This window comes from Pipistrellus hanaki (assembly GCF_964339955.1).
Source record: "Pipistrellus hanaki genome assembly, chromosome: 5".
Classification (NCBI taxonomy): domain Eukaryota; kingdom Metazoa; phylum Chordata; class Mammalia; order Chiroptera; family Vespertilionidae; genus Pipistrellus; species Pipistrellus hanaki.
In genome coordinates this window covers 82,729,470-82,751,865 of record NC_140507.1, presented here as the reverse complement: position 1 = coordinate 82,751,865, position 22,396 = coordinate 82,729,470, and the positions used below count along the sequence as shown (strand labels likewise).

The window sequence follows — 22,396 nt, the reverse complement described above, 5'->3', positions numbered from 1 at the left end:
CCTCCCTTCCCTCAGTTGATGGACAGACATAAACCCCACCTGCAGCCAGACATTCCTGAGCTCTGAACCTGCCAAATACCCTAAGCCCCCATTCCTAAGACCCTAGGTCCCTAATCAATCAGCGTGTGCTGAGTTCCCTAAGCCCCACCCTCTATCCTTAAAGGTGCTTGTAAGCCCCTCACTCACTCTCTTCTGCACCTCTCGGTGGAAGCAGCTGGCAGGGGTACCCTTCCCTCAATAAAGCCTGTGTGTCCTGCCATCTCGGTCTCTGGTCTACCTTCTCTATTTAATCTATCAGTATCCATTTGAAATGGTGTTTGGGGGTGAGGGAAGTAAAATTTGAATATTTCCTTCTTATTTCTCTGTCACCTTATTCCACCCTGCATTTATATCGAAGGGTTTGCTAAACGATTATCATGAGCCTTGTCAACTAGAGGCTAACTAAAGTATATTTGCACTAGAAGCTAGTTAGTGCCATTTGAGTCCTGTTTTACATTAGCCAAGATGTCTGGTTCACCGTTCTCAGGGGAAGGCTGACTGCCTAAGGGCTACACTGCCCAAACCAAACCACCTCGAGGCACCGCATCACTTACACGGTTTCTGAGGCAGGAAAGGGACACATGCCTTCAACCCCGGGGGTCCTATCTTCCGTGAAACTGAATCCGTTTATTCTCTTGCCCTTGGACTCAGTTTTCCTTTTGATGAAAGAGTGGGGTGGACATCTTTCCTGATGTAACTTGAGCATGCTCGTTGGGTTGAGTCACCCTTGGACAGGAATTCTGAGGTCAGTAAGTTTCCCCTAGGGCCCTGAAGAATTTGTTCCCTCTACTTTACCCTGGTTGCCTGAGCCTGAACACAACACTCAGCATCGCTATAGACAATGATGCTACTGATGGTGAGGAGGATAATGGTAGTGATAAACAATTCCTTGAAGTCTGGTAGTACTTCCTAGAAAATGAGAAATGCCCCTTGCATTTTATCTCACTTAACACTCAGACAAGTCTAGGAGGAGCTCTTTTCATACAAAGGAGAGTTTATTGAAGCACAGAGATAAGAGGCAAGGTGCCCCAGGCCTTACAGGTGGGGAAGGTAGAGTCTGGTTCTAAGAGCTACACATCCAAGGCAACTCCTGGGGACCCATTTTGTACCCTAAAGGGAGACAGGACCTTTAAGGTCAGAAGGCCTGGCTCCACCTGCAGGAAAAAAGTCTTGTACTTTTTCTGGTTAGTGGGAGATAAATGGAGTAGTGGAAGCCTGTTCCCTGAAAGCTTTTCTCAATGATCTTTTCTCATTTACTTTTGGAGAGTACTTAACCTCAACTATAGTCAGCCTTTATTTCCATTGATTTTTAGAGAGAGTGAAAGGGAGGAAGAAAAAAAGAGTAAGGGGAGAGAGAGAGAGAGAGAGAGAGAGAGAGAGAGAGAGAGAGAGAGAGAGATGTGATAGAGATACATTAATTGGTTGTCTCACATATATGTCTCCAGTCCACCCCACCCCAACTCAGGGCTGGGAATTGAACCTGCAACAAGGTATGTGCCCTTGACCAGAATAGAAACTGTGACCCTTTGGTGCATGGGCCAGCGCTCTAATAACTACTGAGCAACACTGGCCAGGGCTAGCTAGCCTTTCTATCTCCCAATACAAGGCCCTGGATTTTTAGACTTAAAAGAAATTAAAAAATTATTTAACATTTTTACTTTTCTTAACACCTCTGCCTTTATTCATTCTTTTCGTCTTTGTGTCATTGCCACAAGACAAATAGGGCAAATGTTATTGGGCCCATTTTACCAGTGAGCAAACTGAGTCTAAAAGGTTATGACAAGAGCACATGTGTGAAAAGTGGGAGTCGATGCAGATCTTCTGTGTGTGAGTCCATGCCTTTCTGAGACATCATTCTGCCCCCTCCATAGAACTCATTCAAGGATTTTTTTTTAAAAAAAGAATATATATATATTATTGATTTTTTACAGAAAGGAAGGGAGAGGAATAGAGAGCTAGAAACATTGATGAGAGAGAAACATCGACCAGCTGCCTCCTCCACACCCCCCACCGGGGATGTGCCCGCAACAGATGTATATACCCCTGACTGAAACCGAACTTGGGACCCCTCAGTCCACAGACTGACGCTCTATCCACTGAGCCAAACTGGTTTTGGATCAAGTATTTTTTGAGTGTTTGCCAAACACCAACAATGTGTTGGGGATTTAATGCTGAATAAGAAAGAATTGGTCTTGAATGAGAAACTTACAGAAGAGTTGACGGTGAACGATAAGGAAGACAATTATTTGAACTGTGATAAGTCCATTGGAAAGGCGGAGATGGTCCTCATCCAGACAAGCTGCTGGTCCATGGAACTGCCCTATATGGCCAATCCTACGTTCCAGAGATGAAGAACAAAATGATAAGCCAGAACAGTAAACTGCTTGGTCTTGAGTGATGAGTGGATGAAGACGGCAAAAGACTTTTTATAAGAACATGCTTCATAACCCAGCTTTCCAGACTATAGCTCAGACAAGGGCAAGCCTGAGTGATGCAGATGTCCAAAGGGGATACCCAGGGCCCAGGAACAGCAGCACTTCTTCAGGAGAGGAAGGCAGGAAGAGGGGCCACACTGAGAATCTCACCAGGGGTTTTAGGGGCAGACACACCCAGCCATTGCATTACCATACCAAACGGCTGAATCAGGGAGTAATTATGGCTTTGTGCGCCTGGAAACCACATTCCTGAGGCTTTTATGAACTGCACTCACACACACACACACACACACACACACACGCACACACACAGAGAGAGAGAGAGAGAGAGAGAGAGAGAGAGAGAGAGAGAGAGACTATACCATCACCGCTCTCCTCCCTCCATTTCACTCCCTTATTTCCACCTCTATGGTCAACGCACCTTTATCTCTGAAGCATCCCTTGCCCAGGATGTCTCTTCCTTTTTTTAAATCCTCACCTAAAGTAAGGGTATTTTTCCCATTGATTTTTAGAGAGAATACAAGGGAGAGGAGAGGCGGTGTAGGGAGAAATAGATAAAGAAGATGGCAAATACAGAGAAGAGGAGAAAGAGAATGAATGGATAAAGGAAACCTGGAGTCAGAGTGGAGTGCAGGTGATAAAAGGAAAGAGGGAGGGGAGAAGAGTAAGATGGGAACATTGGGAGAAAGGGGGAGAGGGGAGGGAGGGGAGAAACTGAGGCCTAGCCAAGGACATGGCTTTCCCAAGAGCATTTAAATAGTCATTGGTGGGATCAAAACCAGGAGCAGCAGGCCTCCAGAAGCCGTTTGCCTCTTCCATAGAATTCCACATCTGAAGTAACCACAAATGAGTTTGACTGAAGTCTGGAGCCCCCCTGATCCCTTACTCTACCTTCTAAGATTCTACCCTTTACTTAAGGGGCTGGGCTGTTTGGTCAATATTAACCCACTCAGCAAATATTCCTGAGAAACTGCCACCTGGGAGGCACCACATTTGTCTCTGGAGCTTTGTATAAAGTCCAGTTCCTGACTAAGGGCCACTCACACTCTAGGGAAGCAGACCTACAGTGTCAGCCACCATGCAAGCAAGCATGCGTATGCTATGTCCATGAATGGGCTACAGAAAGCCTGGGGCTTTAGATAAAGGGACCATAATTCTGCCTGGGGTGATCAGAGAAGGTGTGCATTGGTAGGTCTCAAATTTTTGACAGGTAGAGAAAGGCTTTTCAGTGGAGGAACAAGTATACACAAAGTGGGAGAGAAGAGGTGAAGTTCAGAGAAGAATGAATAGCCTTTGGGGGACACAGAGAAGCTGTCGTATTACTTATAATAATTCCCATGGGTAAGTATTGACCACATGTCAGGATTCTCACTGAATCCTCACAACAAACTACAATCTATGAATTCATTATTTAACAAGAATTTATTGAGTGCCCACTACATGCCAGGCAAGTTCTAGGTGTTGGGAATATACATCCATGAACAAAACAAGACTGACTCCCTCGGCCATGAACATGAGAATAGTCCCTGCCCTCGAGAGTTTACATACTGGGAATTGTCACCCCCGTGTTACACATGAAAAAAAACTGAGATCTAAGGAGGTTAAAGCACTGCTCAGGGTCACACAGATAATAAGTGACAGAACCTGCCTGTGCTCTCAAGCCCCGTGCTATGCTGGCTTCTAGGAAGGGTCTAGAAGGATCTCCTACAGGGTACTGAGCAGAGGGTGGCAGAAACAAAAGGGTGTTGTCTTCCTCCATTCTACTTATAATCAGAGGTCAGCTACTAAATATTCCCCGCCATCACACACACACACACACACACACACACACACACACCTCTTTTGTCTAAGGTTGATGCTGCCTGGGCAGAGCCAGGCTTGGCTTTTAGAGGATTATCTCCAGTGCACCCTCAGAACCAGAGCTTCATGCAACACCTGGCACCCCGTTTAACTGTCCAACCAAAGCTTGTAAGCTTGGTTTTCCTCCTAGCTCAATTACGAACAGTTGAAAGTGAGTGTGGTAAAAGAAAATGATAGTGTTGGAAAGGCACTGGGTGAAATTAATAGCTATAAACTTGAAACAGGCCTCAGCTTTTCCCTGAAGCGCAGTCCCTGGGAGGGAACTGAAAAAGTTTGCCTTTGAAATGTCTTGGGAGTAAGAATGCCAGGCTCTGGGTTCCAGTCTGGAATGCTGGCATGGGGAAGCAATGCCCCTCACTAGGCTGCTGGTCAAGTCTCTGAACCTAGAAATCCAGCCCTTTGGCGGGGTTTGGGGCTTGGAGTGGGGAAACCTTGTAAGACGGCAAATACGGAGAAGAGGAGAAAGAGAAGGAATGGATAAAGGAAATTGGAGTCAGAACCGAGTGCAGGTAACTAAAGAAAAGAGGGAGAGGAGAAGAGTGAGATGGGAACATTGGGAGGAAGGGAGGAGAGAAAGACCCAGGGCCGCTCGGCGGGTTTTGCTGGAAGTGAGAGCGGGGATATGGGGGCCAGAGACTCTGCTCTCGCACAGGGACGCACAGGAGCCCGGAGGTCGCCAGCAGCCCCAGCTGTCAGCCAGAAACAAAGGCCACGGAGAGGGGAGGGGGAGGCTGCGGGCCGCGCCTGAGCCAATGAGCGGCGCCGGCGCCGGCGCTCGTCCCGCCCCGCCCTGCTCTGACCAATGACCGGCCCCGCCCCGCCTGCCGCTACTCTGCCCCGCCCCGGCCAATGAGCGGCGCCGGGCCCGGCTCTGGCCCCGCCCATCCCCGCCCGAGGCTCCGCCCATACCAGACATGGCCAATGAGAAGTGCCTGTCTCGCCCCGCCCCGCCCCGCCCGCGGCCCCTCCCGCCTGCGCGCCCGTGGCTCCGGGACACCGAGCAGAGGCAGGCGCGCTGGGAGCGGGCGGGCGGCGGGCAGCGCGCGGGAGGAGCGGCCGAAGTTTCTCCGCCCGCTTCGTCCCGGGACCCATAGCCACCCCGCACCTCTGAGAAAGGAGGGGCGAAAGCAAACTGCAGAGCCACTGAGAAATCATTCTCAAGTCAACCCGAGGCGCGGGGGCAGGTAAGGTGCGGCGAACGTGGGGTCTCGCTCGCCTCCACAAGGGTCTGTTGCCACGGAGGACGCCCAGGTTCCGGGGGACCCCGCGCTCCCCGAGGGGTGCAGCGCGTCCGCGCATCCGTCAGTCTTTGTGTGCGCCCGGTCTGTCTAGGTGTCTTTGTCTCTGTACGTTAACTGTCAGGGTCTCCCCTCCGCCAGGGTGGGTCTGCTGGCTGGTCCCAGCCCAGAAGAGAGAATGATGGTATGTCTGTCCTTCTGTCTTCATCTCTGTCTCCTGCAGACGGGGTGTATCTACTCCCAGCCCCGAATCTGATAGGCAAAAGTGTTGGGTGACACTGATGAGGGAGCCAGAGGTGATGGTGAGGCTGGAGGGGCCCTGGCCCCAGACAGAGAGTTTGACAGCTGAAGCCTTGATCCCTGAACTTGGCCTTCTGGGACTTTGGTGATGGGCTGTGTCCGCATCAGTGGCAAGGGACACTGATGCAGTTAGAGGTTTGCAATATTTCCCTGGAGGAGTATGTCACAAAGGATGAGGTAGATAGAGAGGGGGCTGATAACCCCAGAATTTAAGTGACCCCCTGGTACTGCAAGCCACCAGGATCAGTCCTGAACATGCACACAACACAACACACACACACACACACACACACACACACACATCACATTCACTTATTTCTCTCTCCCACCACAGGCAGCCAACCCCCCCCACCACCACCACCACTCTGCACTCCTACACACACACACACCCTTCCACATGCTTCAGGCACCGAAACAAGAGCCAGGTGATCTTTCCCTTTCTTGCTCCAAGTGGAAAGGATTGGACTGCGGAGCAAATGAGTGTTCCGCTCGCCCACGAGCATGTCAGCCTCAGGAAAAGTGTCCCAGGCTTATTAGCTTCAGAGCCCTCACTTTTCCCAGGAACAAGGAGTGCTTGGGGCTCTGAGCATCTGAAGTTCCCAGATCCTTCTTCCTCTCTATTCCCTCCGTACGGGTCTTGGGTGCTGGCAAATGAACGAGGAGGCTCCGGGTTCTGGGGAGCTCTTGGCAGGAGCTGCGCCAGATAAGGGGCGCCTGCCCTGCTGGAAGTGCAGCCTCATTATAATTGTGGGAGCAGAGGAGCCCAGCCACGGGCAGGGAGATGAGCTGTCTGCTTGGCGATTCTTGGGAGACCCTTGAGAATGGTCTGTGGGAGCAAGAGTGTTTGTAACCTGAGCTTCCTCCAAGTTCAAAAACAATTTGCTGGGGGAAAGGCAGGTGCTGGGAGAATGTCTATGCATGCACGTGGAAGTGGGCATGAGAGACCAAGTTCGCAGGGGGAAGGGCGTCTGTGCTCCCGGGTGGAAAAGAGCCAGGTCCGTGGGCAGAGGCATATACGCTAACCAGGCGTGGTGTCTGCACCTTATATTTATCCAGCGCCTTTCTTCTGAGGCACTTTCTGCCTCTCACAGATGCTATCTTCTTTGCTATCTCCATTATCCTGACACCATAACCACCAGGTGGGCAGGAAGCATGGTTACCTCTCCGTGTTTACCAGTGAGGAGACTGAGGCACCCAGAGGGGCAGGGCTTTCCCCGGGGCCCACAGCTAAGGGGAGCAGACTTGGACTCAGCCACTGGGAGTTCAAGTACGAAGTCTCAGCTGGACAGATGTGAGTGGGGGACTCACTGGGCTTGAGCTGCGAGGAGAAGCTCAGGTGGAGGAAGAAGGGTGTCTCTCGAAGGTGTGGGCGAACAAGAGGGAGGATATTTGTCATTTAACATCACGGCCGCCTCTGTGTGCTTCTCGAGGTAAAACCTGCTTCAGCCGTTCAGCGTGTGCATGTGTGTCTGTGCGTGTGCCTCGGTAGACCTGTGGCAGATTAGCTGCCATCATGGGGCGCTGCTGTGCACTTGTGTGCGTTGGGAGAGCCTGAGCATTGGGCATGTGTCAGGCGAGGATTTGCCGGGCAGTTTTGAGAAGCCGGGCACCTGCCTGTATAGACCGAGAGGTAGGTGGGCTTCAGCCATAAAATACGGCCTTCTCATTTCCCACATTTATTTATATACCTTTACGTGCATTCCACGTTCATTTAATAAGTATTCAGCCGGTGCCAACAAAATGCAAGGCTCTGGGCCAGGCGGTGAGGCTTCAAAGATGAGTAAAGTAATGATGGCAAACCTGTCATTAAGCAGCTTACAGAGGAGCGTAATGGGTAATAGTTCACGACATCTAATAACGTCCACTGCGTACTCTGTGCCCGGTATTTTTTTTATCCATTATCTCATCCATCCATTATCTCAGCCCTACAGGGTATGTGTGATGATCTGAGGAGGAGATAGCAAATGGAGGAGGGAGCGAAGATTTGACCTCAGCTCTCCATCCTGGCTCTTCTCCTGCTACCTTTGAACGTAGAAATACGTGTTCCTTCTCTGTAAAACGTTCTTGCCCAGTCCCTCCACCTAGCTAGCCCCCGCTTGCACTTCTGCTTTTAACCACATGAATCAACCCCTCCAAGAAACCATCTCCTTTCTTTCCTTAAGCCTGGGTCCCGGGCCTTCCACAGTTCCTGTCATCATCCATGCTATCCCACCTGTGCCCACTGGCTCCTCAAGAGCCAGCAACGTTCTTAGAGGCGGAGATTGTGTCATGAATTCCCAGCCCAAAGTACAATGTCTGGCTACTCTGTGTAGGCCCTTAGTCAATGCTTGTTTAATGGAGTGATAGGAGAGAAAAGAGAGACCCTGGGCAGGGAGCACTCTTCCCAACAGCAGCTGTGTGGCCTGGCCTCTGATACTCCCGGCCTCTGCTTTGCGCCAGTTCCTTCAGAGGCTCTGCCTCATCAGGGCTTCTCCATCCCAGCTCCTGCCTCCAATAGTCTGGGAGCCTAAGAAAGCCTACCTCCTACCCCGCTACCCCCCATTCTATCTGTCAATCCACTCCATTTCCAGCCCAGTCAACCCACAAGTAGGATGATACAGGGAGGCGCTATGTGTGATCTAGACTTGGAACCCCAGGGGGCCAGTGGTTCCAGGGCAATGATGAGGTGTTTCTGGCACTTGGCCAGCAAAGAAGTGTCCAAAGGCCTGGGGAATCTTCAGGCAATTTACACGGCTGGTCTTCGAGCTTCCTTTTGAATAGGTCTTTGTGAACAGGTCTTTGTGTTGCTGCGTTTGAAAGCCACTGATCTCAACTGGACACTCTGACTCTGCTGCTGCCAGGGTGAATTGCTGCCATGTTTGGGGAGGTAATCTGGCCGTGATTTGCCCAAGGTCACCCAGGCACAGTCTGGCGTCTCCCTTCCAAAGCTTTTAGGACCACCCCGTTATTTCTCATCAGGGTTGCCCCATGCCTTCGCAGGGATTGTGATGACTTCAGTTTTCCTCTCAAAGATCATGACTCACGTTTGAAAAACTCTGCATTTCTCTGTTTGTAAAAGGTCTTACCCATTCAAGGTCACGGACCTTCCTGAGTTCATGAACTCCCAGTGCAAAGTACATCATGAATTTCCATCAGGTTGATGGGAGATCTTAAAAAAAAAAAAAAAAAAAAGGCTAAATATTTTGTGATGAGAATTGGGAAGGAGGGCAGCACACAGGAATCAATGACAAATTATACTAACTTTATTTATTTTTTTAAAATATATTTCTTTAATGATTTCAGAGAAGAAGGGAGAGGGATAGATAGAAACATCAATGATGAGAGAGAATCATTGATCGGCTACCTCCTGCATGCCCCCTACTGGGGATAGAGCCCACAGCCTGGGCACGTGCCCCTGGCCGGAATCGAACCCGGGACCCCTCAGTCCACAGGCCATCACTCTATCCACTGAGCCAAACCGGCTAGGGCAGATTATACTAACTTTAAACGAAGCAGCAGCTCAGCCTGAGGAAGGTGAGCTCAAGGATGTCAGGAAGAAGGAAGTGATGGTGGACTGACCCTCAAGAAGGTAGGAGAGAGGAGACGGAGCAGCCAGGTCACAGCTCCAGGATGAAAGCTGAGAGCTGAGGGGACGGGGCTTTGTCTTCCAGGAGGAGCCCTGGGGGCACCCTGTTACCTCCTTTCCCACTCAGCCAGTCACCCTGCTCAGACAGGGAATGAAGGTGGGAGGGCTCACCTCTTACAACTGCCTGCAGCCAAACGAGTGTGCAGCCTGGCCCGGGCCTCCTCCTCCAAGGATTGAGAGCCGTGCGTGCGTGGGGAGGTGTCGCAGCCGAGCACAGTGGAGTTGGGCTTCGGTTTGGGCGAGCTGCCCTTGGCACGGCTGCCTCTGTGTCTGCGATCTCCATCCTGCTTCTCTCACTCGCTTGCTTCCTGCCAGACATCGACTTCCACCAGACGGTGAACGCCGTTCCTGGCCTTCCTGCAGTAATGGTTCCAATAGCCCCTTTATCTGTCCAGGACTTTACATCTTAAAAGGGACGTTGTTATTAACGGCTTTGTAGGAAGATTTCGTCTACAATGTGACAGAGGAGAAAACTGAGTGAGCTCTTCCGAGGTAAAAGAGTTTACCCAAGATTTTAAGTGGAACGCTGGGATTTGAACCCAGCCAGCCATCCTGACTGCCAATCTGGGCAAATGTTTAATCTTTAGAGGGAGGGGGGCATATTTTAAAAAGATATTTTTTTCCTGATTTCATAGGGAGAGAGAGAGAGAAATATCAATGATGAGAGAGAATCATTAATCAGCTGCCTCCTGTGTGCCCCACGCTGGGGATGGAGCCCGCAGTTCAGGCATGTGCCCTGACTGGGAATCAAACCGTGACCTCTTGGTTCTTAGGTCAATGCTCAACCATGCCAACTGGGCAAAACAAATATTTCTTAGGTCAATGCTCAACCATGCCAACTGGGCAAAAAATATATATATTTTTAAAATCATGAGAACTCAGTTGCTTTCGTAATTATTATGATCACAAGCGTGATGGGAGTCAGAGTTTTCTTCACTTTTTCTAAGCTGCCTTCTCCCTAACCACTTGTCATGCATGTCTGTTGAATCAATCAACAATAAATTAGGACGTATCTCGAATAATGGAATGTCTACTGGAGATTCACTTTAGGAAATGAACTTTTCTCTCACATCAGTTCTTTCTTTATAGCTGGTCAATCCGTAAGGTTTCATTCCTCCACATTGAAATTATAGCAGATTTTGCCTTCACAGAATCTGAATGCATGACATTTCACTGGAATACCAAACTTGACTGCATTCTCTTTGTCAGTGTGTCCGCCATGGGCACGAAGTAAGTTCCAAAGAAAAGTGGGCTGGCAGTCTCCCCCCTGGCAATGTGAGCAGAGCGTGGGAACCAGGCTTGGGAGGTGGTCGCACGTGGAGGCTGCCTCCAATGAGGAGACGTTTAGGAGAGATTCGAATGGAGCAGGGATGGGGAAAGGGGGGGATGGGGGAGAGGCACACGCGCGCTCACTAATTGCTCTTCTAATCAATCCAGCAGAGAGGTGATTTTTCTTACTAAGTGACAGGCCAAATTTGTATTCGAACAGATGATGTGGGTTATATCTAGGACCTGGAACAAAGGCAGTGAAGAGCTACTGTACCCAGATCACCCATAGATTTGCTTCCATGTCAGTGAGTCACTGTGGGAGAAGATGACTGCCTTCAGGATGGCAGCCAGCACACACACACACACACACACACACACACACACACACTCACACTCATTCATTTATCCAGTCTTGTCATTTCTCCCTCTCAGACATGCCCTCCTGTGGTGCCCACACTCACAGTTGCATCTGGGTTGGCCTCTCGGTGGCATGATGTGGTGTATACTCGGGCAGCCGACCTCCCTGACACCCAGGACCTCCATTTCTGCCATGCCCAGAGCAGTCAGATTGGCTGCCATCAGCCCTTTAGAGCTGCTGATGCCCCCCAGGCCAAAGCATCCCTCAGAAGCAGAGATAAAGGGCTGGGTGGAACTCCCAGCCCAGGGAATGGACAAGGAAACAGCCCCTTGAGGGGGCCAGAAGCAGAGCTAAGATCGGGTGGGATGGGTATAGCTCTGGAAATCCAATCGTGTCTGAGGACAAACCCAGCCCCATGCATGGCTACAACGCTGTGCCCAGGCTGTGGGTGGCCGAGGCAGTGCCCGCCGGGCCCCGGGGCTGTGCAGGAGGCTGGCTGGCCTGCTGGCTCCGGGGCAGCCGCACTCTCCTTGCTGTGGCAAAGCCATTTGCTGCTCAGTCAGCCTCCTCCTGGCACCCCGGACTGCTAAATTGGTCTCAACTTGCTGTACTTCCACCCACCACCTTAGTCATTATTCACTGGCAGCTTTCAGAGAGTGGGTGTAAAGCAGCCGAACATTATATTCCTGCTGAAAAGCGAGAGAATTGAGTATAAGGCAGGCAAGGGAAGGAGAGAGGGAAGGAGCTAAGAGAAAGTGAAGGAGGCAGGGAAACAAAGCTTGGGTCCCCCAGCACCTTTCCCCCTGACCCCAATAATGTTGGAGGGCAGAAGGGGCAGTGAGCATGGGTTGTGCGGGTCTGGGCTCAGCAGGAGGAGCAGCAGGGGTGAGAGGGTGAGAGGGGAACACACACTACTGAGGGGCAGCCCCTGTTCGGTCTGGAGGGGGGAAAGGACATCAGCTGTGGGGAGAGAGAGACCTCACCCTCCTTAGCTCCCTGGTCTCTAAGTTCTACAGTAGGTGCTTCACGCCCAGTGAGCGCCTGTTCCCAAGTGTGATTATTTCTCATCGCTCCCCTACTCCCTGCCTAGACTATAAACCCCTTGAAAGAGGAAGTGTGTCATGCCTCAGGTGTGTAGCGCCAGGCCCTGGACACAGTCAGGGCTCAGCCCCAAACGGATGAGACTGATAATGGAGAGCCTGCCGTGGTCCTTCCTGCCCAGCGACTTCAGATCTCCCCGTGCTGCCCAAGGGGCTCCGGATCTGGACCAAGGCAGCCAAGACTAGCAGGAATGAGCCAAAACCGGTCTGGCTCAGTGGATAGAGCGTCGGCCTGCAGACTGAAGGGTCCCGGGCTCGATTCCCGTCAAGGGCATGTACCTTGGTTGCAGGCACATCCCTGGTGGGGGGGTGTGCAGGAGGCGGCTGATCAATGTTTCTAACTCTCTATCCCTCTCCCTTTCTCTCTGTAAAAAAAACAATAAAATATATATATATATATATATATATATATATATATATATATATATATTTTTTTTTTTTTTTTTTTTTTTTTTAAGAGTAGCAGGAATGACAGAGGAGCTTCAGGGTTGGCCTCCCATCCTGGGGAGGAAGTTGCAGGGAGGGAAAGCGGGCCAGCTGGGGAAGCGGACACTCGGAGCCCCGTGTCCCGGTGCGGAGGCTCCGGTGCGGTGCTGTGCGTTGCTGTGCGTTGCGGCTCCAGGATGGCTCATCCAGCATTACCCTGGGGCTGGCAGGAGGTGACCACGAGCGGCTCTCCCATCAGACAGCAGAGACATCACCGGGCAAGGTCAGGGTGACCCTGACAGGAGGTGCTCGGAGTCCCTGATAACATTTGTTTGGTCTGCCAGGGGCAGGGTGGAAGGGGAACACAGCAACAGCCCACACCAGCTTGGAACGTGGTGGGCCCTCACCCTGTTCCCTCCCACCCCCTCCTCCAGGAAGATAATGGGGAAACTCTGAGAACAAAAGCCGCTACACAGCTAGGGGGGAGGCAGGGGCACTGGGAAACCACACTCCGAATGTCAAGGGTCAGAAGTCTGGGGAGTGAGCCCCGCTCTTGACCTTCTGCCAGTCGCCAAGAGGCAGACTGTCTGAGTGTCTCCGGAGGCCTGCGGGGCTGCCCCACCACCTCAGCGGTGAGGTCGGGGGCGGGGGGGGGGGGGGGGGGGGAGAGGGGGGGGGGCTTCAGAAGACACTTGAAGCACTCAGGACCCTCCCTTATTGGTTGCAACCTTCAGACTCGGCTGCTTGGGCTCCCTTTGGCGCCCCAGGGAAGGGCTTCTCTGCAGTGCAGGAGGAGGAGGAGGGAAGGATTAGACTGGGCTCAGGTCTTGGGGAGACAGCCTCCCGCTCCTTGCTGATCAAATTCCCCCAGCCCCCACGTCTCCGTGGCGCCAGCAGACAAACCGCACTGCAGGCAGGTGGGGGAAAGCGAGCCCCAGGCAGCCCCCAGCCGCCACCTGCCCTGGAAAGGGAGCAGCCGGACCAGGAGGGCCTCCAGCTGCTGCCTCCTCCCCGGCTGGCCCACAGCCTCTCCCGCCCGAAGGCTCTGCACCAGCTCGGGGCGCCTGGGGGTGGGATGCGGGGCTTTTCCTGACGCGACATTTCCTCATCCACCTGGAAGACTAGAAGCCAGGCTTTCAGCTTCCCCAGACCTCCCTCCTCGCTGCGCCAGGGCCATCTGTTGACTTAGAAACTTGCTATTTTTGACAGAGTTGCTTTTATGCTGGAGCTACAGCAGGACCTCCAAGCTCAGGGTCCAGGATTTACCTGGAAACAGAAGAGCCTGCGTTAAAGAGATGGCCAGTGCTCTGCATAGAAACACACAATCTTGGGGTTGAAGGGATCTTTAAGTCCCCGTCTGCATGCCGCCTTCCCCACCCCCAGCAAAATCTCCTCCCCCAAATTGTCTCTTCTTTCCCTGCTTACTTCCAAGAATGGCTATTCTGGACCCAGGAACACAGTTCTTTCTATTTTAGTTCCATTCCTTCAAAGACATAGGATGCTATGTCCCTGTCAAGCCCTCTGGTTCTGAGGGTTCTGAGACGTTCCCAGATAATGTGGCAGAGCTGGCCTGGAATTGGGGGAGCAGACAGACACCTTAAAATGTATCACCTGACAAAGATGTAGGATTTGAGAAGGACCCTGTGGGCTGGCTGTGATTTTTTTTTTTAATTTTAAAATTTTTATTCATTTATATACTTATGATTAATCCTCACCCATTGATTTTTAGAGGGAGTGGAAAGGAGGGGGAGAGAAGGAGAGAAACACCGATGGGAGAGACACACATCAATTGGTTGCCTCCTGTACACACCCCAATCAGGACCAGGGATTGAGCCTGCAACCGAGGGATGTGCCCTTGACTGGAATCAAACCTGGGACCCCTCAGTCCGTAGATTGAGGCTCTGTCCACTGAGCCAAGCCGGCTAGGGCTGGCAGTGATTTTAAGAGATTTTAAGACGGAGAGGGTGGCAGAGATGGGGACAATAAGTGGCAGGGAAACAAAGGCAAGATGAGTCAAATTGAGGAGCACCCTGCCCACCCAGCTCTAGGTTCGAGTGCTGTTCTGCAGCAGAGGGGAGCCATAGGAGGGGATGGAGCAGACCTGGGCTTTAGCAGGCTGAGCAGACCTGGGCTTTAGCAGGCTCACCTAGCAATGGAGTGTAGAATGGAGGTGAGAGGGGAACACTTTCCAGAAATAACATCATTTGTTAGAATGCCTCTCTATCCTCCCTGTCTGCCTGTTGATCACTCATGTTCTTAGAGATGTCATGCAGCCTGGAAATGTGGGGGGGCCAGGCCTCCAGGAAAGGGGAGTTCCTCGTCCGAGGTCAAAGGTCAGGGTTCATGTGCCATGTGGAGGACTTATAACAGGAGACATGACTAACACCTTGCTTTGGACTGCTTTGGACCCGGGACCAATCACAGCTCGCCTGCCTGCCTGCCTGCCTGCCTGCCTTCCTTCCTTCCTTCCTCTTCCTCCTCCTCCTCCTCCTTCTCCTCCTCCTCCTCTTTTTGCCGCCCAAGGTAAGAGGGAGCAAGGACTGCAGGGCCAGTAGAGTTAGTCAGATCCTCAACCATGAACGTTCAGCAGGTGTGCCCCAGGGACCCGTAAGAACATCCACAGTGAGTGCTCTCGGTCTGGATTTCTCCCCAGCAGGCCAAGGGAGCCCCGGATGTCAGGGACCGCTGATAGCCATGGCCTCCGTCTTCTCTCCTGTCTTCTTTCTTACTCTCTGACTGCTTCTGACCTTTTGTTTCCCTCTGTTCCTCTGCCTTTTCCTTGGTTCTGAGGGTTCTGAGACGTTCCCAGCTGCTGTGACAATGAAGCTTACTACCAGTTGGCGCCTTTCAGAAATGAAAAACCTGTTCTCTGCCTCTGTCTCACCCGAGCTCAGTTTAAACCAAATCCAAACAAAACGCAAAGGTTGTGGGTGCCAATCAGCCATGCTAACCGCCCAGAGTGTTGATGCCACATGGGCAGAGTTCCATACAGGAGGCAGGTCTTGGTCAAGTCAGGGACCTCCATTACTCTCAGGAGAACAGCCAGGAAGCTCTCAGAACACTATTCCCCACCTTCTTCTGCAAGGCTCCTCAGCCTGGCACCTGCCCAAGAGCTTGCTTCTTGCTTGCTAACTACCTGCATGGTCAAGAGAGGGCAACACCAGGGCAGTGTCCTGTGAAGTCTCGAGTGAAGTGACACCTGTACATGGCACCTTCCTCCAGAAATAATTCAGCCCCTGCCACATTCGTCTTCACCTGGGTGGCAGCCACAGCCCTGGCAGAGGGAGCAGGCAAGTCCCAAAGGTGAGACATGGGCTTTTTCCTGCTTGAAGATTCCATGAAACCAGTGTGGGAAGTTTGGGGGCGGACAGCAGAAGGAATCAGAGACTACGGTTTTGATCCCAGCTATGCGTACTGTTAGCTGTGTGGCATTGGGCATGTCACTTCGGCTCTCTGAGCCTCATTTTTCTCATCTGTAAAATGCGTTGTGTCCCGTATAGAGTTTTTATGAAAATTCCATGAGCCAAAATGAGTAAAGACACATGAAACACAGTATCAGCTTCATTTGTGTTAACCTCAGCCCCCTCCCATCAGCTCCAAGGGAAGGGAGCCAGACATAGGAGTAACTTCTCTGTTTGGGAGGCTCCTGAGCCCGGGGTCCAAGCACATGTCCGGGGGTCAGGGAGGGCCAACTTTGGAATCAGGCTGAATTTTCTGTGTCAACTACCTTCTTATCTGCTTCCTCTGCCAAGGGAGACCATTGTCGCTGACAACAATGTGAGGGAACCACTCCACCTTGTCACTGGGGTCTCCATCCACTCTGTCAATGTGACTCCATTTTGATTTGAGCTAGGAGGTGAGGCAGAAGCAGTAAGGGAGACATCATTGAATGTCCTAGGTTGAGACTCGGTGCTGAAAGTATACCTTGCTCATTTCGGGCGTAAGCCATGTGTGAGAAGGAGAGAAGGAGGTGGGAGGAGGGCCCAGAGGCCGGGGCTCAGCTGGGCGTTCCCACTGCCTCAGGGAAGACCGGCAGCTCCACTCCAGCACCTAGATGGAGGACGGTTCCCCCCAGGACGAAGGGCTGGATGGAAGGGGCATGTGCTGTGTCCCTTCCTTCCTCCTGCCTCGCGCTTCCAGGCCAGTGCCTTTCCCATTTGGACTGCTATCTGGATGATGCAGCACGTAAGGTCAGGGAAGGGGGAGAGAGAAAAACAAGTGAACTGAAACTTCTCTGTGCATTCAGTTGAGGGGGATGCACAGATGTGAGGGGGCCCAAGGTCTGGCTGCATCACACAAACAACTGACTGAATTCTGCACTGGAAAATTAGATCATTTATGGCACCCACCTGGCGGGGTGGGGCGGGGCAGGGCGGACCAGACCAAGGAGAAGCCACTCCTGTTGGACACATTCCCCAGCAGCCACACAGACACCCATCTTCCCCGTGAAACAAGCAGGGGGCACTGAACGCACCTTCCGCCTGCCTCTCCTCTTCCTCTGGATGCTTTTTTTTTTAGTAGAAAGAACTTGGCTTTAATAGTGAGGCCCAGAGAGGGGAAGGGATTTCCTCCAGGGCACACAGCCGTTAGGTTCGCGGTTTCTCTGTCCTTGTATGTTGGTATCTACGGGGGAGAAGGCAGTGCCTCTACCATCGTGGGGTTCACATGGCATTTAGGGAGAAGGGGTGCCAGCCCAGCTGTAGAAGCCTCTATTGTGGGACCAGGAGAGTTTGGAAAGATCTCAAAGCGCTGCCCAGGAACAGAGAAGTCCTGGGACTTACCTGGGGCCATCTCTGCCCCCCACCCTAAAATGGGCATCTGCCTGCCCACCTCCCAACAAAGTTCAAAGGACTGACTGCCCTCTTCACAGTCTCTTGGACAGTCTATGAACCACCCCCTGACTGAGCTCTGTGACTGAGAAGCTGACAGAGACCGGGACCTGGGTAAGGGAACACAGGCCTGCTTCAGATGGCTCTGCCCAGCAGTCCTCAGAGATGGGCCAGGGCATGGCAGCACACACCCTCCCGCACACCTTTCCACAGCAGCCGAGGACTGTGCTCCATCACCCAAACCTGAGCAACCAGCGCTGGGGCAGGGAGGCGCGGGGATTTCTGGGAGCAGTCAATTGCAGATCTGGTGTCATCACAGTGCTGCCTCCCTGCCTCCCCCAGACCCGTGCTGGCCGCACAGCACTGCTGAGGCAGCCAGGACAGCTCTGCAGGAGCCGATGGCGGGGGACCCCATTTTCCGGAGGACCAGAGGCCTTAGAGGATCTCAGCCTTTGCCAGCAAAAGTGTTTCCACATTGAGTCACAGAAGGTCGCCGGCAGAAGAAAGGCTGGCTCCTAAGAGCAGTTGGTGACTAGGACGGTTTCTTTTGCAAGAAAACCAGGGGTGTTCAATGTGCATCAGCTCAGGGCACTGCCTCCCGGTCACTCTTTCTGCCCAGGCCCCTGTCCTCTCCTTGCCCCTTCCTGGACTCGGATGGAAGGGCCCCCACAGGTGAAGTTTAGTTTTCCTCCAGGAGGGAGTGGTGGAAATGTGGGCTGAGAGTGGAGACCAGAGGCAGTGCTGCAGCCCAGGAGGACCGCAGGGCAGAGATGCACAGAAATGCCTCTGGGAGCACCAGGCACTGCAGAGCAGGAGATGCTACCGCTGCACACACCTCACCTCTACCCTCTGTTCACCAAGGCCAGAGGCTGGGACTGCTCCCCCTGCACAGTGAGCTGCTGACTGTCTGCTCCTCTCCTTGAGCCTCCGGAGTCCTGCCTGGCAGACTCTGTGCAGGGGGAGTGGAAGGGGGAGGCAGGGACCTGAGGGGTGGTGTTACCATCTACCTGTCAGGTCAGTGAGTCCTAAGTCCTTTAAGAGCAATTCTTATAAACAATTGATAAGTGATTACTCATCTTCTTAAAAATCTAATCGCTAAATGCCCCAAATGGAAGTGTCCCCAGTTCTTTAGCTGATGCCAGGAAAAGGGTGGAGACCAGGGGCCTGCAGAGTTGGAAAGAAATAGGTCAGGAGTTTGAGCCTAGCCTCAGAGCCCAGCGGTGTCTTGAGTCACCAAGCCCCATATGTCTAGAAACAACAACAAAACCTGCTGCCATTTGTTAAGCTCTTGCTTATATCCTAGTGCCTTTGCAGTGAAAACTTCTCTCCATTTGCACAGAAGCCCTGCGAGGCGGGCGCTGCCGTCAGCTCCAGTCTGCAGAAGGAAGCAGAGTGTGGAGGGGTTGCAGTGTGGCCAAAGACGAGGGTTGACCCACAGCTCAGGGGGTGATGGAGCAGGGGCTGGGCTACCAGGCACAGTTAGGGTGAGGTCTGGAGAAGCTGCCGGCCTGTAGGGAGGAGGCAGGGGGTAGAGGCCAGGGAGACCACCACCAGGGGTGAGACTACTGCTGGAGATAAAGAACCAGATTAGTTACTCACCACAACTCAGGGTCAAAGCCAGGTCTTGCATTTGCCAGTACAAAACCTGAGGCCTCATTTGTTGGTCCATCAAGTGGGGATCAGGATAGGACCTCGCTCTCGGGGTGCTTTGGGGTGCAGCTTGCACCAGATCATGAGTGCATGGTGCTTAGTCCAAACCTAAGGAAACTCTCAGCACTGGGAGCTGATGAGGAAGCTCTTCCCACTCTTGGCATCACCGGCCTCTGCTGTCCTGCTTGGACATCCTCCTCTGGCAAAGGAGATGGGAGGGGAGGGCAGCTCCCACGGCCTTTCCTGGGCAGCAGCGCCCCCATTCCTGAGCCCTGGGGGGGCTGGTGCTCAGCTTTTCCAGAGGAGGCTGCCAACAGCTTCCAGTCCTGGTTCTTCAGGGAGACAGAGACTTAAGGATCCCCAGCTGTGCGGGGGAAGAAGGGGAGAGGCAGTGGGAAGGAAGCACTGCTCAGTGATCTGCCAACATGCTTCACCCCACCCCTTTCCTTGGAGAAAAGAGCTGCGAGGGTGAGAGGGAGCTGGAGGAGCCAGGAGGGTTGAGAGTGAGCAGACACTGCCGTCCAGCGCCCTGTGCCTGGCAGGGTCTCACAAGGAGCAGCTGAGTGAAGGAGGAGAACCCCCAGGTCTGGGAGCACTGCTGAAGCCACCTGCCAGCCCCATCCTAAAGGTGACACCTTTCTGCCAAGTCAGTAGGCGGAGTCAAGAGCCTGGCAAGCTGGAGAACACTTTTCAGAGCCCAGGAGAGAAAGGGAGGGAGGGAGGAAGGGAAAAAAAGGGCAGGTGGGTGAGTTTATAAATTTAGCTTTCAGCCTTCCTCTCCTGTGTCTTAGCTCAGGCTGCTATAACAAAATACCATAGTGGGTGGCGGAAACAATAACCATGCATTTCTCACAGTGCTGGGGGCTGGGACGTCTCAGGTCCAGGTGCCGGCAGATTTGGCATCTGCTGATAGCCCGCTTCCTGCTTTGCAGATGGCCACCTTCTTGCTGTGTCCTTCTGGTGGAGAAAGAGGGTCTTGGTCTCTTCCTCTTCTTATCTTATAAGGGCACTAATCCCGTCAAGGGGCTCCACCCTTGTGACCTCCTCCAACCTCATCACCCTCCAAAGGCTCCACCTCCAAATACCATCTTGGGGTTAGGCCTTCTATGTGTGACTTTGGGGGGGATAGAAGCATTCAGTCCATAGCTCCGAGCATCCCTTGGGCTGCAGTGCACAGACGTGTGCTGACAGCAAGGGGTGCACAAAGCAGGAAGGTCAGGGTTCCTGTCTGTGAGGGTGCAAAACCCTGTGAGGAACTGAGCGACTGAGGGAGAGAGCAGCACTGGCCTCAAGTCAGAATATGGTGCTTTGGGGCCCTCCCAGGTGGGTTTGAATCCTCTCCACCTCTCATCCCCAGGTGACCTGAGACCAGTTCCTTGTTCTCTCTGAGCCCAGTCTCCTCATTGGTAAATGGGGATGAAATGAAAAACCACCTTGTAGAAATTTTTTAAGTGAAATTTTTATTCAAGTATAATATACATACAAGAATATGCACAACTCATGGATATGCTGGAAGCCAATTCCAGCATGTCATAACTGCAAGAGTTTCATCAAAAGGTTGATGGAACTTGGAGACTCAACAAGGTCTGAGTCACATATGTTGTCACCTGCTGGAATGGCTAAAGGCATTATCCCAAACCTGAAAAGGATGCATTAAATTGATTGTTTGCTACCAGACAGCTCAGGGCATCTTAATCTACATGTTATCGCCTCCTACTGGCCAAACACCTGAACAGCCATAGGCTACTCCCCATTCTAACAATGGACTCTATAGACTAAACCCTACCCTTTGAAGGGTATATCTCCACCTTGCTTTAGAACAGTTTGGGTTAATAAAAAGCAAGGGGTCCTGAGACAAGGGGAACTACCGTGTTTCCCCGAAAATAAGACATCCTCCGAAAATAAGACCTAGCGCATGGAAAGATGAGACATCCCCTGAAAATATGACCTAGCTCAACCTTGGGAGAAAAAATTAATATAAGACACTGTCTTATTTTCGGGGAAACAGGGTAGGTTTCTTTAGCAAGACTCCTCTGACCCTCAATGCCTTTCAAAATTATCTTTTGTGTCTGGACTTTTACTTAAGTTGCACACAGCCTCTCTCCAGATTGCTGAACCCTTCTTAATTGCCAGAACAAGTACCCGGGCAGGATGGACAGTCAGATGATTTTTCACAGTTTTCATATAAATAAAACCCAAGGCAGAAGACAGAACATAATGGTACTACAGGAACTGCTCTGCTCCTCTTTGGATTACGTGTACACACACACACACACACACACACACACACACACACACAGCCCGCACCAATGCTTACCTCTCTGTAAACAGCTTATTAAGAGAATCTCCTGTATGGATCCTTGGGGAGGCAGGTCCTGTGGTTGTGTGCAACAGTAGTTCTGGCATTCTCATAGCTCCGTAATGTGCTACTGTACAAATATTCCACTGGGGATAGGATTGAGGTTTCCCAGTGCTTCCAGTTGGGGACTCGTACACACAATGCTGCTAGGTTTTTTAGTAAACGTTTTAGTAAATGTGGGAACATGTCTCCTGGGTGCACATCTAGAAGTGCAAACCCTGGGCAAAAGATTTGCATCTGCCAACCCCTCTCAGTGAGGTCGAGGGCACCTGCCCTGCCCCCGGCACTGTGAGATGCCCCACTGGCATCATGTCCTCGCCAGAACTTGAGTTCTAAGGCTTCCTCGTTTACCCACTGCAATGGTTGTGCAGTGGTATTTAATCACGGTTTTAATTTGCATTATCCTGAGGAGTGCCTGTCTATACATTTTTTGCCTTTGGCATATTCTGTTTTATGAAGTGCTTCCTTAAAATCTCTTGTTCAATTTTAATTTGGTTTCTGCCTTTCCATCGAGATTTACACGAGCTCTTTTTGGTATTGGGATGGGAGTCCTTTGTCAGATATATGTCTTAGAAACACCTCCTTCCACTCTGTTTTGCAGTTTAATTTCAGGGGAGACCTTTGAGGAAGAGAACTCCTTAATTTGTCAGTATTATTTTCTGTGTGGTTGGTGTTTTAGATGTCCTTGTTAAGAAATTTTTGTCTATCCAAAGACCAAAAAGTTGTTTTTTATGTTTTCTTCTAGAAGCTTTAGTCTGTTACCTTTCATATTTATATCTACAGGTCATCTGGAACTATTTGTGTGGGTAGGGTGACATAGGAGTCAAAATTTATTTTCTTTTATAAATGGGTACCAGTTAACCAGCAGCAATTAAACGTAACTTTATTTTCCCACTGCTCTGCACTCT

At 51.8% G+C, this 22,396-nt stretch overlaps 1 protein-coding gene across 2 annotated transcripts in view; it reads left to right on the top strand.

Moving 5' to 3' along the window:
• Positions 1–5,328: 5,328 nt before the first annotated feature.
• Positions 5,329–22,396, top strand: part of LZTS1 (leucine zipper tumor suppressor 1) — a 52,062-nt gene continuing 34,994 nt past the window's right edge. For both annotated transcript variants that reach the window (XR_014795004.1, XM_084883796.1), the window contains exon 1: positions 5,329–5,518. The gene's annotated coding sequence lies outside the window, so the exon portion shown is untranslated. The remainder of the gene's footprint in view (positions 5,519–22,396) is intronic.